Source organism: Ctenopharyngodon idella, chromosome 22 (genome assembly GCF_019924925.1).
Source record: "Ctenopharyngodon idella isolate HZGC_01 chromosome 22, HZGC01, whole genome shotgun sequence".
Lineage (NCBI taxonomy): Eukaryota > Metazoa > Chordata > Actinopteri > Cypriniformes > Xenocyprididae > Ctenopharyngodon > Ctenopharyngodon idella.
This window is the reverse complement of record NC_067241.1, coordinates 14,174,481-14,189,296: the sequence shown is the minus strand read 5'-3', so window position 1 is coordinate 14,189,296 and position 14,816 is coordinate 14,174,481. Positions and strand designations below refer to the sequence as shown.

General features: G+C 38.7%; 1 protein-coding gene across 2 annotated transcripts in view; it reads right to left on the bottom strand.

The window, feature by feature from the left end:
• LOC127505237 (cadherin-11) overlaps positions 1–9,309 on the bottom strand; it is a 75,389-nt gene extending 66,080 nt beyond the window's left edge. Inside the window, exon 1 of one of the 2 annotated variants that reach the window (XM_051880648.1) lies at positions 9,176–9,309. The gene's annotated coding sequence lies outside the window, so the exon portion shown is untranslated. The remainder of the gene's footprint in view (positions 1–9,175) is intronic. The other variant, XM_051880649.1, reaches the window with a different exon arrangement.
• Between the last annotated feature and the right edge of the window lie 5,507 nt (positions 9,310–14,816).

Genomic DNA, 14,816 nt, shown 5'->3' with positions numbered 1-14,816 from the left:
CATTGTGTTTCCAGTTAATGCTTGCCGAGCAACAGGGAATTGTGTCAGTCCCTCTGAGCTGATAATATTGTTTCTGACTGTCAGAGGTTGCTTGGTATTCATGTGCGCTACACCGATTATAAGGCCTTTTTACATGCCAGTGAATTATCTATATGAGGTAGCATTTTATGATTAAAATGAGACCTGATTTTCAATCACATCTCCCACTGTGAGGCCCTAAACACAGCTGAATCCGCAGTAACTTTAAGATCCGTCCTCTAAAGTGTTGCTCTACTGGGCCGAGAATTCAGTGTGGTTCTTGTCATGGGTCCAAATTGGATCTACTGACTTAGGACCCCCCCGGCCAAGCATCTTAAGGAGTGCGAACTATCAGAAACATATCCTTGAGCTGATAAATTGAAGCCATAAATGGCATAATTAATTCCTGTGTTCTGCACCCATACATTTAACGATCTGAAGTTCGTTAGCATTAGAGTCAGGTCCCAGCCATTGATCTTAAGAGCCCCAAGGCATGATGGAGCCTGTCACCAACATAACGAGACTTAAGAACTATAATTACCAGGCATTTCTCTTCCTCAATCCTCCTTCCCATCTCCCTCATCCATCCATCTTATCATTCTCCCACAATAATGCTCTTAAAGGTGACTAGTATATTCAGAATATACACTGCCATTTAAAATTTTGGGGTCAGTAAGAATGTTTTTTAAGAAATGAATACTTTTATTTAGCAAGGATGCATTAAACTGACCAGAATATGACAGTAAAGACTTTCATAATGTTACAAAAGATTTCTATTTCAAATGTTCCTTTGAACTTGCTATTCACCCAAAAAAAAAAAAAAAAAAATATATATATATATATATGTGTCATGGTTTCAACAACAGTTTTCAACATAATAAATGTTTCTTGAGCAGCAAATCAGCATATCAGAATTATTTCTGAAAGATCATGTGACACTGAAGTAATGATCCTAAAAAATGTGCTTTGCATCACAGGAATCAATTACATACACATAGAAAGCAGCTATTTTTATTTTTGTAACAATATTTCACAGTATTAATGTTTTTACTGTATTTACTTGACGTTGCTAAACATATTTTATGTGCAGTAAATCATTTGCATTCGTGCTTTATTAACACACTTAATAATTTAGTATTACCTCAACAGACCAATTCTCGCTGACTGTCAGTAAGTATGGTTACCAGATCAAATGATCAAAAGCAAACTGAGCATTATTATGCTGAGCAAATATTACAGCTCTTTTACATTGGATATACACAGCTTCCCTGCTGAGTAAGACCTTCAAAAACATCTTTTGATTATGACTAAAAGATGATGTGTGATTTTTTTTTAGATGCTAAAATACTTCCTCCTATCCTGGATTAATATGCAAAGTGCACTTATTCATAAGTTGATTTCCCTGAAAAGTTAAACAAAAAAATTGATCTCCCTGATTAAGCATCCTGAATTCTGGCTCAACAAATGCCAGGACTCTGTTTTGTCTGTCCACAGACAACGCTGACCTGCAAGGGTACACCATCTTGTAGCAAAAAAATCTTTTATTATAATTCATTACAATGCAACAAGCCATCTGATAATACAGATTTGACTCATTGTAATATGATAATATGGTGCTAATAGTGCCATGAAGAAACACTATATAGGATAAATATATGAAAAGATGTGCATTGCTTAAAGGGGACCTATTATGCAAAATTCACTGGTTGTTTACCCACAGTGTGTGTGTCTACATTACGTATTGAAGCCCCGCCCATGACTGGTGATGATCTGCCCTATTAGCATAGATCCGCAGCAGTCCGCCATTCCTGTTTACTCGCCGTAGCAGCTGGAGATATACAATGTCTGTGTCAGAAAACATTACAAATGTTCTGTTATTGGATGTACCAACGAACATAAGAGTCTCCGTAGACTCCCGGCATCCGAGCCACTGAGGACACTGTGGATGAATTTCAGTTATGAAGGAAATGTGCTAAAGAAACTCGGTAAAGTGTTATATATTTGCGCAAATCATTTTACGCCGGACTGCTTCACAAACGAGGGTCAATTCAACGATGGTTTTGCACAAAAGATTAACATGACGGCACATGCTAGTCGATGAGTTGAATCAACTCCACAGCAACTACATAAATTTATCCACTAACCATTCAGAAATGTTCAGTTCATTCTAAAAGTGTAATTTCTCTCCATCATTGTCCAACTCTGGTTTGAACAATGTAAGGCTGAACACCGTTACTGACAATCCTCATTTTGGCTGTGTGAGATTCTCCAGCTTTGTTGTTGTTGAGCAACCAAAGCATGAGCTGTTAAAGCTCCGCCCTCTTCTGGAAAGGAGGCCGGGAGCAGCAGCTCATTTGCATTTAAAGGGACACACACAAAAACGGCGTGTTTTTGCTCACACCCAAATGGGGCAAATTTGACAAGCTATAATAAATGATCTGTGGGGTATTTTGAGCTGAAACTTCACAGACACATTCTGGGGACACCAGAGACTTATATTACATCTTGTGAAAAGGGGCATAATAGGTCTCTTTAAGTCATGTTTGCATTAAATATTTGCTTTTGGTGTAAATAGGCCTCTACTTTCTAATATAAAACCTCCACACACTGGTTTAGGTGTCACATATTTTAAAGTATTTGTATTTATATCTACACTAAATAAAGCACACCATTGAACCTTTGAAATATACAGACGCACACCGCACTTTTACAAATCCTTTTTAGTATCCTGCACTTTTGCAGGTCTCTACACCACAACACAATTATAACTTGCTCAATACCTCACTAAGCCTCGTTCATTAAAATGGAAATGAGGAACGGGCCGGCCCTCTGAGTGTGTACAGCTGCCTTTTATTGATCCAAACTGGAGTGTTTACCAAAGAGATGAAAAAAGACAACAAATTTTCGTTTATTCTATAATTCACAGCGCTGCTCTGTGCCATAGGGGAGTGCAATAAGTGTTCTGAGCTTCTGATCATAAAACTTTGACTTGCTCTACGGCTCAATCTGTGTTTCTATTCTTTTCCTCATTCTCGTCCCATTTTTCTAGCCCCTCTCAAAGGTAAAAAAAAAAAGGGGGGATAATGTCATCTCTGCTAGAGCTGCTTTTAGGATCACATTAACACTTGCTCATCAATATTAACAGCAAACTTTCTTCTCAAATGTAATCTTCCTTCTCATCTCATCTCATCTCATCGCATGCCCCTTCTGATACACTTCAAGTTCGCTGAGGCCTAAACCCCTTTCCCCAACCCATTAAACTCACTTTGGCTCTTGCTATATTTGGAAGAGAAAATACCATGCTACTCGCACTATTCCTGCAGTATGTAATTTTCAGTATGCAAACTGCCTAAATGCACTGCATTCCCAGATGACCTACTACATTTGCCAAAATGTGCATTATACAACTAGAACACACCTAACAATGCAATGAATCTTTTTTCTTTAAATAAAATTATATATACAAAGTATGCAAAATAACTGGGACCCAGAGACCAGAATATCATAGAGACTTGAGAGTGGGCTCTTTTGACTTCAGCCAGCAAGCAATCACATAACAACCATTCAGAACACCCTAGTGACCACATAGCAACAAGTGGGGGGGGGGGGGGGGGAACTCAAAACATCACAGCATAGCCCTGAAATCACAATGGTCACTTCTGCATGGGCAAGAACCACTCTTTAATATTGTTTCACATACTACCAAAAATCGCCTCTGTTTGAGGTTGCTTAAAAATGTCTCTGATGTTTAATGCTGTTTCGTCTTTCCCTTTTTGTGTCTTGACTCTTATTTTGATATGCAGTTCCTGTTCTCATGGTTTGTGTGTTTTACTTCCTATGTTTGCCTTGTTTTCCTTAGTCACTGGGTGGTAAAAATTTTAGCTGTGTTAAAAATTGCCCCCTGTACCCTACATTACTCCACTAATATAGTGAGGGAGTGAATGAGTGAATTCGGACACTGAGTGCTGCTGCTTTTGCATAGTTTGTGCTTGCTGTTTAATAATCATTTGAATCTTAGCAAACTGGCAGCTCTAGTAGTAATGAAGAAAATGTATCTTGATCTCTGTCATGGAAACTAGCATGTATAAACCTTAATTAAACAATTTAATTATCAATTAAAAAATAATGTATACCTGTATGATATTACACTGTAGCCACATTGGACCAGTGGTTTGGAAAATGGATGTATGGATGATTCAGCTGCAGGCGCCATCTTCTGGCGAGACGCGGAAATTCATTTGGCACAACCTCACAGTGTATTATGGGTATTCTCTAGCCATTGAGTCAGAGGCTGCATTCCACTCCAAATATTTATGCCCTTCACTTGCTAACTTCCCTCCATTGCTTCCTCGGTCAAAATCGAGGGGACAAGGGTCTGTCCATATAAACTTCCCTCGTCCACTTCACGAAGTGGAATGCACTTCAAAATGGTGGGAAAGTGTTTAGGGAAGTTCGTGAGTGCGTGTATAAAAGTGGAGTGGGATGCAGCCCAAGTAGGGCATCCAACCCCTCCCACATCCAAGTGTGACGTCAGAAGCCACACCCATGTTCAAATACATCACCTTGTGACTTCCCATCCCCGTTCCGCCCCGGAAACCCGATTTATTATATGTAGGTTTCCGATTGAAAGGGTTTTTAGGCGTAAGGGTAGGTTTTAGGTGGGTTTCAGGGGTAAGGGCAGGTTTTGAGTGGGTTTCAGGAGTAAGGGCAGGTTTTGAGTGGTTTCAGGGATAAGGGCAGGTTTTGAGTGGGTTTCAGGGGTAAGGGTAGGTTTTAGGTGGGTTTCTGGGGTAAGGGTAGGTTTTGAGTGGGTTTCAGGGGTAAGAGTAGGTTTTAGGTGGGTTTCTGGGGTAAGGGTAGGTTTTGAGTGGGTTTCAGGGGTAAGAGTAGGTTTTAGGTGGGTTACAGTATGTAAGTTCCAGATTAAAAGGGTTTTTTTAGGTGTAAGGGTATAGCCTAGGTTTTGAGTGGGTTTCAGTGTGGTCTGTCATAAAAAGAGAAATATAAGAAGCAAATGAAAAAGAATTAGGTGACTGTTAATTCTTCTCAATGCTTCTTCCTGTTTCAAAGTTAATGAGGAGGCACGTTTTTTCCACCAAACCACTTCACTAGAAATCCTGGCCTGCAGCTAATTTCATTGGTTAAGGTTACAGTGACAGGTAGGTTTAGGGATCAGTGTTTGGTGTAGGCAATCAGTACTGTGACTGACATGACCAATAAAATCTTAAGAATCGGCTGCAGGGCGACATGCGCATGGCTTCTGACGTCACACTTGGATGTGGGTGGGGGTTGGATATCCACCACAGGCATTATGAGACTGAATGAGTGCACTTGATAACGTCCACTATGGTTTCGGACACTACTATAAATGGCTGTCCCCTCAAATAGTGCCCTATTTAAGGATATAGGGGGTGATTTCGGACACAGCCCATATTTATCTCAATAGCTCATCACTTATACCCTGTTCCTTGTTACTTGTTTTTTTGTTCTTGGTTTGGTGTTGTCCTTGATGGACATTCGTTTCAGTTCCGGTTTTGCCCGTGTCTGGATTGGAATATTTGGTTTTTGCCTGGATTGTTACGCTTGTTTAAATAACTGTTTCTGCTGTCATTCGTTTCTCAAATAGCCACGTTACAAATGCACAATTTAAAACTTTTAAACAGCGAAAGCAAGAGGTTTGCTTTGGAATTGCTTAACTTACAAAGCGTAAAGTAAACCATTTAGCACTACCTCAAAACAGATTTTCACTGACTGTGAGTATGAATAGCTACCACACCGTCTTCAGACCAAATGATCAAAAACAAACTCAGCATTATTAAGGAGAGCAGATATTAGAGCTCTGTTCATTTGGGATACACACAGCTTCTCCGGTGCATAAGACCTTCTAAAAAGTCTTTGATTTCGAATTAATCTGTAATAGGCAAACTGTGTTTAAAGCGATTGGGTACTGCTGCTGTGGGTGAAGGTTAAAAAGAAACTTTAAACGAACAAAATAAGAGCTTCCATACAAAATACATAATGTTTCAAAAACAAATAATTTTGAAAAATTAAAAAAAAAAATAATCCTGTGAATAAGCCATTTGTAGGTTGATTTCCCTGTAAAACCAATTTAAATATTGGCAGAAAGCAAACATATTGGAGGGAAAAAAGACAGGAAATAATTATATTCTTGTTTTGAAGCAAAACGAAGCAGTACGATTTTCTTTATTTTGTGGTTTGAAAATTAATAAATCAGCTTGTTAGAGTTAAAAATAAAATAATAAATAATAAAAAAATCATAATACTATAATATTAAATAAACAATTAAACATTAAAAAAGAGAGCTATGGAAGTGGCCAAAAAATAAAACCGAATGAGTGCATGTTCGAGCGAGTGAGAGGTTTATGAATATTTTTGATTCATGCAGGCTCAGATGGGTAACGATGAATGGTCACTGCATCTCAAATGGCAAATCGCTGTTCCAGTCTCACTTCACTGGACTCAAACACAGCTGCCAGTAAAAATAACCCACGAGCTTGTCAGAGCCGCACAGGCAGACGACAAGAGATGCACACATATTGCATGTGAGAGATTCAGAGAATGGTAATGCCTTAAATGGCTGATCCACAAAGGCACTGGAAATGAAACTCGCTTGAGTATCTCATGCAGATCTGAGCTTCTGCTTGCAAATTGAGCTGAATGGCAGTTTCCATCCTTAACAGGCAGACTGGGACTGATAATTTGCAGAACATTTGTTGAACAAATTTGTTCTTTAATGAACAAGCTGGAGCAAACGCACACAGGCCTACACACACCCTAACCGGGCAAGAGCTTAATTACAGTGAGTTGTTGCAGTAATCTCGCTTTAATGCTCAGACTGATGCATAGAATCCATTAAGAGAGTCAAACTAAAGCTGAGAAATTAGGGAGAAGGCAAAACGCCACCCTAATGCTAAAGTTGCCAGGTTTGAGCTGTCATAAAGATCATTATTTTCTTGCAACAAGTACTGTAAACCATATTAGATTCTACTCATGCACCAAATATCACTTACAAAGTACCTTCTTATAATAACATGGTATATGAATACGGTAATTATACAGTACTGTGGTAAAAAATTTGATGGTTTAACATTTGAAAATAAAGAAATTAAGACAGTCGCAATTCAATTTCCCCCCAACTTTAATATCGTATTGCCACATGCTCATAAATGACCATTTTGGTGGCATTTAAATAAGATCAAATCTCTTTTTTTAATCAATACTTTTCAGTACTGAATCAATCTGAATGAAATTCAGTTTCAGTTAAGGCTGAATGAAACTTACTATATTTATATTGCTTACATTTACATATATATGCATATATAAATGCAGAAATGTTAAAGTTGTACTCACTTTTTCTTCCATCTTGGATGGAATTTACTCACAATGCATTGTGGGATTACTTTCTTTGCAAAGGATACGTGCAATGCTGGCTTCAAAATTGCTCAAAGAAGGTATCTTTTGGAAAAGACTCACGTCCAGAACGTTCTTATGATGCGGCCCACGTATGCAGCTTGCTAGGTTTTGGAACAGAGCCCTAGACTTCTGATGACCTCCCATAAACTTCAATTTTACATCAAGCAATTTATAAATTACTACAAACATATCTTCAAACTTTACAGACATTTTTTGGATTTTATACATTATTTTATACATTACATTATGGTTGATTTATGAATCCTTCTAAAAGGGTTAGTTCACCCAAAAATGAAAATTCTGTCATCATTTACTCACCCTCACGTAAGACTTTCGTTCATCTTCAGAACGCAAATTAAGATCTTTTTAATGAAATCTGAGAGCTTTCTGTCCCTCCACAGACAGCTATATAACTACCACTTAGATGCTTCAAAAAGTTCATAAAGAGATCGTAAAACTAATCCATATGAATTGAGTGGTTTAGTCCAAATTTTCTGAAGAGACTCGATCGCTTTATATGATGAACAGATTTAATTTAAGCTTTTATTCACATATAAACATTCATCAGCTCACACATCAGTTATTGTAAATGGAAGCTCAAGCATGTTTGCTTGACGTGTGCGAGAACCAATGAGGTTCACTCTCGTGTTTCGCATCACGTTTGAGCTTCCACAAGAACCAATGAGGTTTGTTCTCGCGAGTCAATCATGTATGATTGAGTTTCTGTTTATGTTCGCTGATCAATGTTTATGAATAAAAGGCTAAATTCAATCTGTTCATCAAATAAAGTGATCGAGTCTCTTCAGAAAATTTGGACTAAACCGCTCAATTCATATGGATTAGTTTTATCTCTTATGAACTTTTTGAAACGTCAAAGTGGTAGTTGCGTAGCTGTCAATGGAGGGACAGAAATCACTCAGATTTCATCAAAAATATCTTCATTTGTGTTCCGAAGATGAACGAAAGTCTTACAGGTTTGGAATAACATGAGGATGAACTGTCCCTTTAAAAGCCTTAACAAATCAGTTTTAAGACGTTTGTGAGGATATTTTCAGAAATAAGTCTATCTATCTATCTATCTATCTATCAAGGTATGACTAATTTGAATCAGACGTGTGATAACTTCCCCCGGTCTCTCCTATAACATAATATGCATGCACACACAGCTGTTCACTACAATAACTGAGACAATCCGAGCAGCTGGTGAGGTTGTAGGTTCAAACCCCAGAAGGGTTGATGAACTATCCACTATTGTTCATTAACCGAATCATGAATCATGAACTACAAACACGTGCCTTTGATCAAGACAGTTGACCTTAGGTTATTCAAACAGGACAGAACCTGATGTAACAAGTGACCCAAAGACACTACGACTGGAGCACTAATTAGTAAATGAACAGCCTACAGTGCGCTGCGAGTCCGTGCGCTCCGGTAACCGGTCACCAGTGCGCGCGGCGCGTCTCCATCTGTCAGAAATTCAGCCGAAGCGAAAGCAAAAGGTGTATTTCCCAAATGTATCCACATGAAGCACATCCAACCAGCACACATCAGCGAGCATCTGTCGTTTTCCACAATCACAGCACATGTCTATGGACTCACCATAAGTGCCTGTAGATATCCAGACATTTAGCGCATGTTTCCGCTTTAATAAGTTTGATATGCTGATGATATAAACTCATGTCATACATGCAACCTGCAGCTTATAAAAGGCATCAGGTCTTACCTACAGGAGGCTGATTTTAAATGACAGGTGGAGAGTCTTGAGTCTTGTGCTGGTGAAGAAGGTCTGACAGACAGACACACGCACATAGAAGAGCGCGCACTGTCTCCAGCGCGCGCGTGCTCTTTCTCTCTCTCGCTCTCTCTCTCTCTCTGCATCATCACCATACATCGCTCAAATCTGCGCGCGCACACTCAAAATAAAAATATGCTATTTTTCCACATAAATTTACGGTGGGAAAAAGCAGCTCTGGAACCCAGAACTTAACAGTAGAAATACATGGGGATGTCACAAGCATTACGTGAGGCATTTTGTTGATTGTATATTTAACAATTCGTGTAACCTATAGCTACAGTATGTCAATATGCTGTCCGTCGGTCATAATCAAAAATAAATAAGTTCGGGACAATGGCCGGCTGACAGTACTATTCTGCTTATTATACGGCTACTTGCCAAATAAATAACTTCATGTGTATGAAATATTGATTCGCTGAAACTAAATTACAATATACATTTTGTATATCAATATGCGATTCTAAATAAATTCTAGTTCTTTTTATCCAGCTCTTTTGTGCCTCTTACCAGTTCGTTGTTTTTATTTTCTCAATCGATGTTCAATTTTTTTTTAAACAAAACATTTTTTTTTTTTTTTTTACTTCAGTCAGATAACCGTTAGATGGCGCCAATTATCTATTCAAATTTCTGACGTATTAACTTTTATGGAGAGAGCGCGCGGAGTGATACGAGTTGGATGAGCAGTGATTGTTCAGAAATATTTGACCAAAGAATGCGCCGATTGACAAAACTTAAAAGAAGTATGCCAGGGAATCTTTTAATAAAATGATACAATGCTGATATGTCGAAATAATTGAACTATTAGATATTGTTTACCGTAAAATATCCTGATAACAACACAAAGATCCTCCTGGCCTTCCAGCAACTGAGGTAAGAACCACCATCACGGTAACACGGCACGAAAATAATGTGCTAAATATAAACTAAATAATATAAAAACGCAACATATATCCAGTTATTTACTGATAACAAAAATGTGAATAAACTCACTTAAAATCTAAAAAAAAAAAAAAAAAAATGGCGCTAATTTTAACAATATTTTATTGGCCACACAGCACCAGAATTACCTTGTTAAATATAATAGGCTACACATTTTCTTTGTAAATTATAAGGTAATTAATGCTTTCATCCATATGACTTTGACCTGTTGGATGATAAAACCTGAATATAGGCTGGAAATTTTTGACTTGGCCCCCTATAGCAACCACCCAAAACACCTTAGCAACTGCATAACAATTCCCCGGCAACCACCCACAGTTGAGGTAAGAGTTTTGTAAAGCATGGTAGCACTCACATTTTCTTGAGAAGAACATATTAAGTCTGCTTATTAATGATCCTCAAATTACAACAGTATTTTACACACAAAAACACATTTTAATCCATTAGGAGAACAGAAATGGATATAAATATATAATAATTCATCTTAATGTTGCTCTTTTTCTATTTTGCCAAATTGAGTTTCATTGCCTTGAAATTTAAAGTCTACTGAACACAGACATATATCAGGATGTTTTGTATACCACAGCATCATAAAATCATATTCCTATTATCATAACTGCTCCACAAATTACCTGCCTGTAATGTTCACTAAATTATTCTCAACAGCAATTTAAACACAAGAAAGAAATCTTCTAACTCAAAAACTATTTGCAGATGTAATGCCACCATAAATGTCAATGTACAATTTCACATGCATAATCTTGAGCTTAATGCTGCTCTGTTTTGTTAAAGTTTCATTGCCTTGAAGTTTAAATTCAGTTATATATTAATGCTCAGATTCACACATACACAGAGCTCAGGCTGTTTTATATACCACCTTAAAGCTGCAGTCCGTAACTTTTTTTGGTTAAAAATGATCCAAAATCAATTTTTGAGCAAGTAGATAACCTAGTGTTCAAAACTTTTTCACAACGGTAAGCTTGTAATAATGTTTTCTAATTTGAGTGGTAATGGTATGTTTCCGCGGGAAATACGAGTTTGCCTTTGCATCATTGCGTCACGTCTGTATGCATAAAGAAGGAGTCCCGGTCGCTGCAGGTGGCGGATAATTTATAGCCTTTTCTCACAGCAGCTGGAATAATTAAACTTGTCATTTTGATGGCAGATTTTAATCCAGAAAGTTCCAAACCACAATCATAAGTGACAACTGGAGATTCACCCGTAGTCAAGCAAAAGACTTCACGCAATGCTGACAAAGTATAACAATAATAATAATTTACACGGTTTGATGTGATATGAGCTAAGCGATCATTAGATTTAATTACCACAGCGCAATTTATTGTAATGCTTTTTTTTTTCTCAGTTGATCAGAACAAACTTGCCAGACAGATTCATCCACACTGAGGAGCCATGCCGACGCACAACCCACGTAAAGATGATAATTCCGCAAATAGCTGCAATTGCAGGTTTCAAACAGAGATGGCGACAAAGAGGCAAAACTTACGGACTGCAGCTTTAACATAAAACCGCATCCTACTTATCATTATTGTACCACAAATTACCATAATGCTTATTGAATGATTCTCAACATTAATTTAAACACATATAACCCCTCCTGTTCGAACTGCCCGCTCTCAGCGGGACTCGAACCCTGGTCCACCGGCATGGGAGTCGGGTGCTGTAACAAGGAGGTTAAAGACCGCAGTCTCTAGAGAGCCTCTTGAGATTAGGGGAGTGAGGTTTACACGCACAGCTCTTACCAGCCTACGTCCGTTACACTCATCCCCCTAAACCTCACTCCCATCCGGGTCACGGCACCAATGTAACCCCTCATGTTTGAACCGCCCGCTCTAAGCGGGACTCGAACCCTGGTCCGCCGACATGGGAGTCGGGCCCTCTAACAAGGAGGCTAAAGACCGCAGTCGCTAGAGTGCCTCTTGAGATCAGGGAAGTGAGGTTTATACGCACAGCTCTTACTGGCCTATGTCCGTTACACAACCCCCTAAACCTCACTCCCATCCGGGTCACGGCACCAATGTAACCCCTCCTGTTCGAACTGCCCGCTATAAGCGAGACTCGATCCCTGGTCCGCCGGCATGGGAGTCAGGCTCTCTAAGAAGGAGGCTAAAGACCGCAGTCTCTAGCGTCAGTCGCTAGAGTGCCTCTTGAGATCAGGGGAGTGAGGTTTACACACACAGCTCTTACCGGCCTACGTTCATTACACACACATAAGAAAGTTTGTTATATTTGGAAATTCAGAGCCATAAATGTTTAATATATTGCATGCAAATTCTTGATATTGCTCTTTTTCTGTTTATCAAAAATTGAAGAGTAATTCCCTTTTAATTGCCCTGAAGTTTATAGTCTGTCACAGAGGATATTGCTTGGGAGTTTTGGTGCAGTATATCTAGATCTTTATTCTGAAAAGGTGTGAGTATAAGTATCCATCGCCTAATAATTATGTAATGATGAATGTGTGCCATGCAAACTTTGACCTGGGTTTGTAAACGGGGTCCCACATGACCCACAATACATTGCTGTCAGCTCATTTCCCTTCGAGTGTAATTTCAGCAGGGATCCAGCTCCAATATGTTTATTTCTAATTTTACCATATCCATAGAATAACAATGACTGGAAGAATATTCGCCTCGCATGCAGCCCCAATAACTGGAGAAGATGAATGTGTGGCATAGTACTTTCATACCTGCGAGTCTGTGTGTGCGTTCATTACAACGCCCCAGTTTATGCCTCCTCTCCTCCGCGTTGATGGTATCTTATTGTTACCAGGTGGCTGCCAGTGACAGGAGCCTTGAAAAACTGCTGACAATAAGCCACGGCTCAAAGAAAAACGAGAAAAAGGAGGACACGCGAGCAGTGTGGTTCTTCCTCGTGAAGGCGTAGGGGGCGAGGAAACCGTGTTAGAAGGGAAAGGAACGAGATCCCCGGGGAAACGTTCCAGCGAGTTCCTCTGCCTTAGATGATGGTTCATAAACTACCATCATCCTCGAGGGCCCGGGAGCCGAAGCTGAAATAGTTCAGAAGTGCCAATAAATGAAAAAGTGGGAATTAGAGGGAAGTTTGCTGAGCAGAAGGGTGAAATGGAGACCGATGGCGCATGGGAAAGAAACCCTCCTGAGGAAGAAGAGAGGTCTCGTGTGGCTGCTGTCATTCACACTGAGAGGGTTTGTGTGCCGTCGTACTAACAGCTGTGGAAAATGAGCACTCATTGATTTCATGCATATGGCACCCACACATGTAAACACGCACACACTCAAACCCAAGACTTTGTTACTACAACACAGCCATCCTAGCGTAACAAAGCCACAGGGAATAAAGCATTCTTTTCCGTTCTAATTTAAGAATTTCTCTCATTTAATGCCGTGAATTACACACGATTGCACGCATCAACTGATTATCTCTGCATCACAACACCAAGACACTGAGAAGAATTATTTGATCCTCTTTGAAACAGCATTCCCTTGAGCACAGATGTGACAAAGAACATCCGACAACACGAGATTCTAAAGTGTAATACAGGAAGAACAAGGCCTACAGATGGACTGCAGTGAACATGCTGTTACTTAAGCAAAATCCTGCAGGCGTGCAGTGTGAATATCTTATTTAGGATAGGCATGGATCTGTTTATTACTGTACTGCTTGCTATAATTGAGATTAATGCAGTTCAGTGAGCATAACAGGAAAGATGCCAACTTTATAATCTGATCCTCGGTGCCAGGTGCTGAGAATTCAATCACAGTTTAATAGAAAAATCTCTGATTCTAAGTAGAACTACAATCGGAAGTGGTCTTAACCTACTTGCAACAAATAAAAATAGATTCCTTTTCTAGTTGAATTAGTTGGTTATGTAGACAGATTTACTGCTAATCCCCAAGGGACAAGCATCTGTTTCCATCTCTCTCTCTTTTTTTTTTAAACACAATTGTGCCATCTAGTGACAATGTCTTGAAAATAAAGCATAATACAAAATGGACGCATATATGATAGTTACACACCAGAGATGTTTTTATTACAAATGTAGGCTACACATTATCCTTTCACAACTATATGTTTTATCTTAGTCGATTAAAAATTATTTTACAAAAAAGTCTTTGAATCAGATGTAAATGGTTATCCTGTTAATGTAGCTCCCATAGTATTGACATGGTACTCCAAAGAATACCATGGTATATGTTGTACATGTCCAAAAAGCATGATAGTACCACATATATTCAAATAACTCAATGACAGGCCCCAATTTGGTCTGTCAACAATCTACAAAACTAATGAAACTATATTAGATAAGGTAAAATAGTATAGAAATGTATAAATAGGTCGATTTGTAACTCTTGCTTGAGTTGATGAATTATAGAAGTTTCGTAATACTTTCTGATAGACCATGCTTTTTCTTATATATTTTTTTAAATACTTTGCGGTGTTATTGTTATGCGCCAAATACTATAATGTTATTAAAATGCTTAAAAGGCAAAACCTTCTATGCTGGGTCTCAGGATGATACGTAATCCGTACACGTTAATGTACTGTTTCTTAACAATTTAAACACTGTTTTTAAAAAACATGAACACTTTATTTCATGATATGATATGAGAGAGAGTCGTATTTTTCAAGGTTC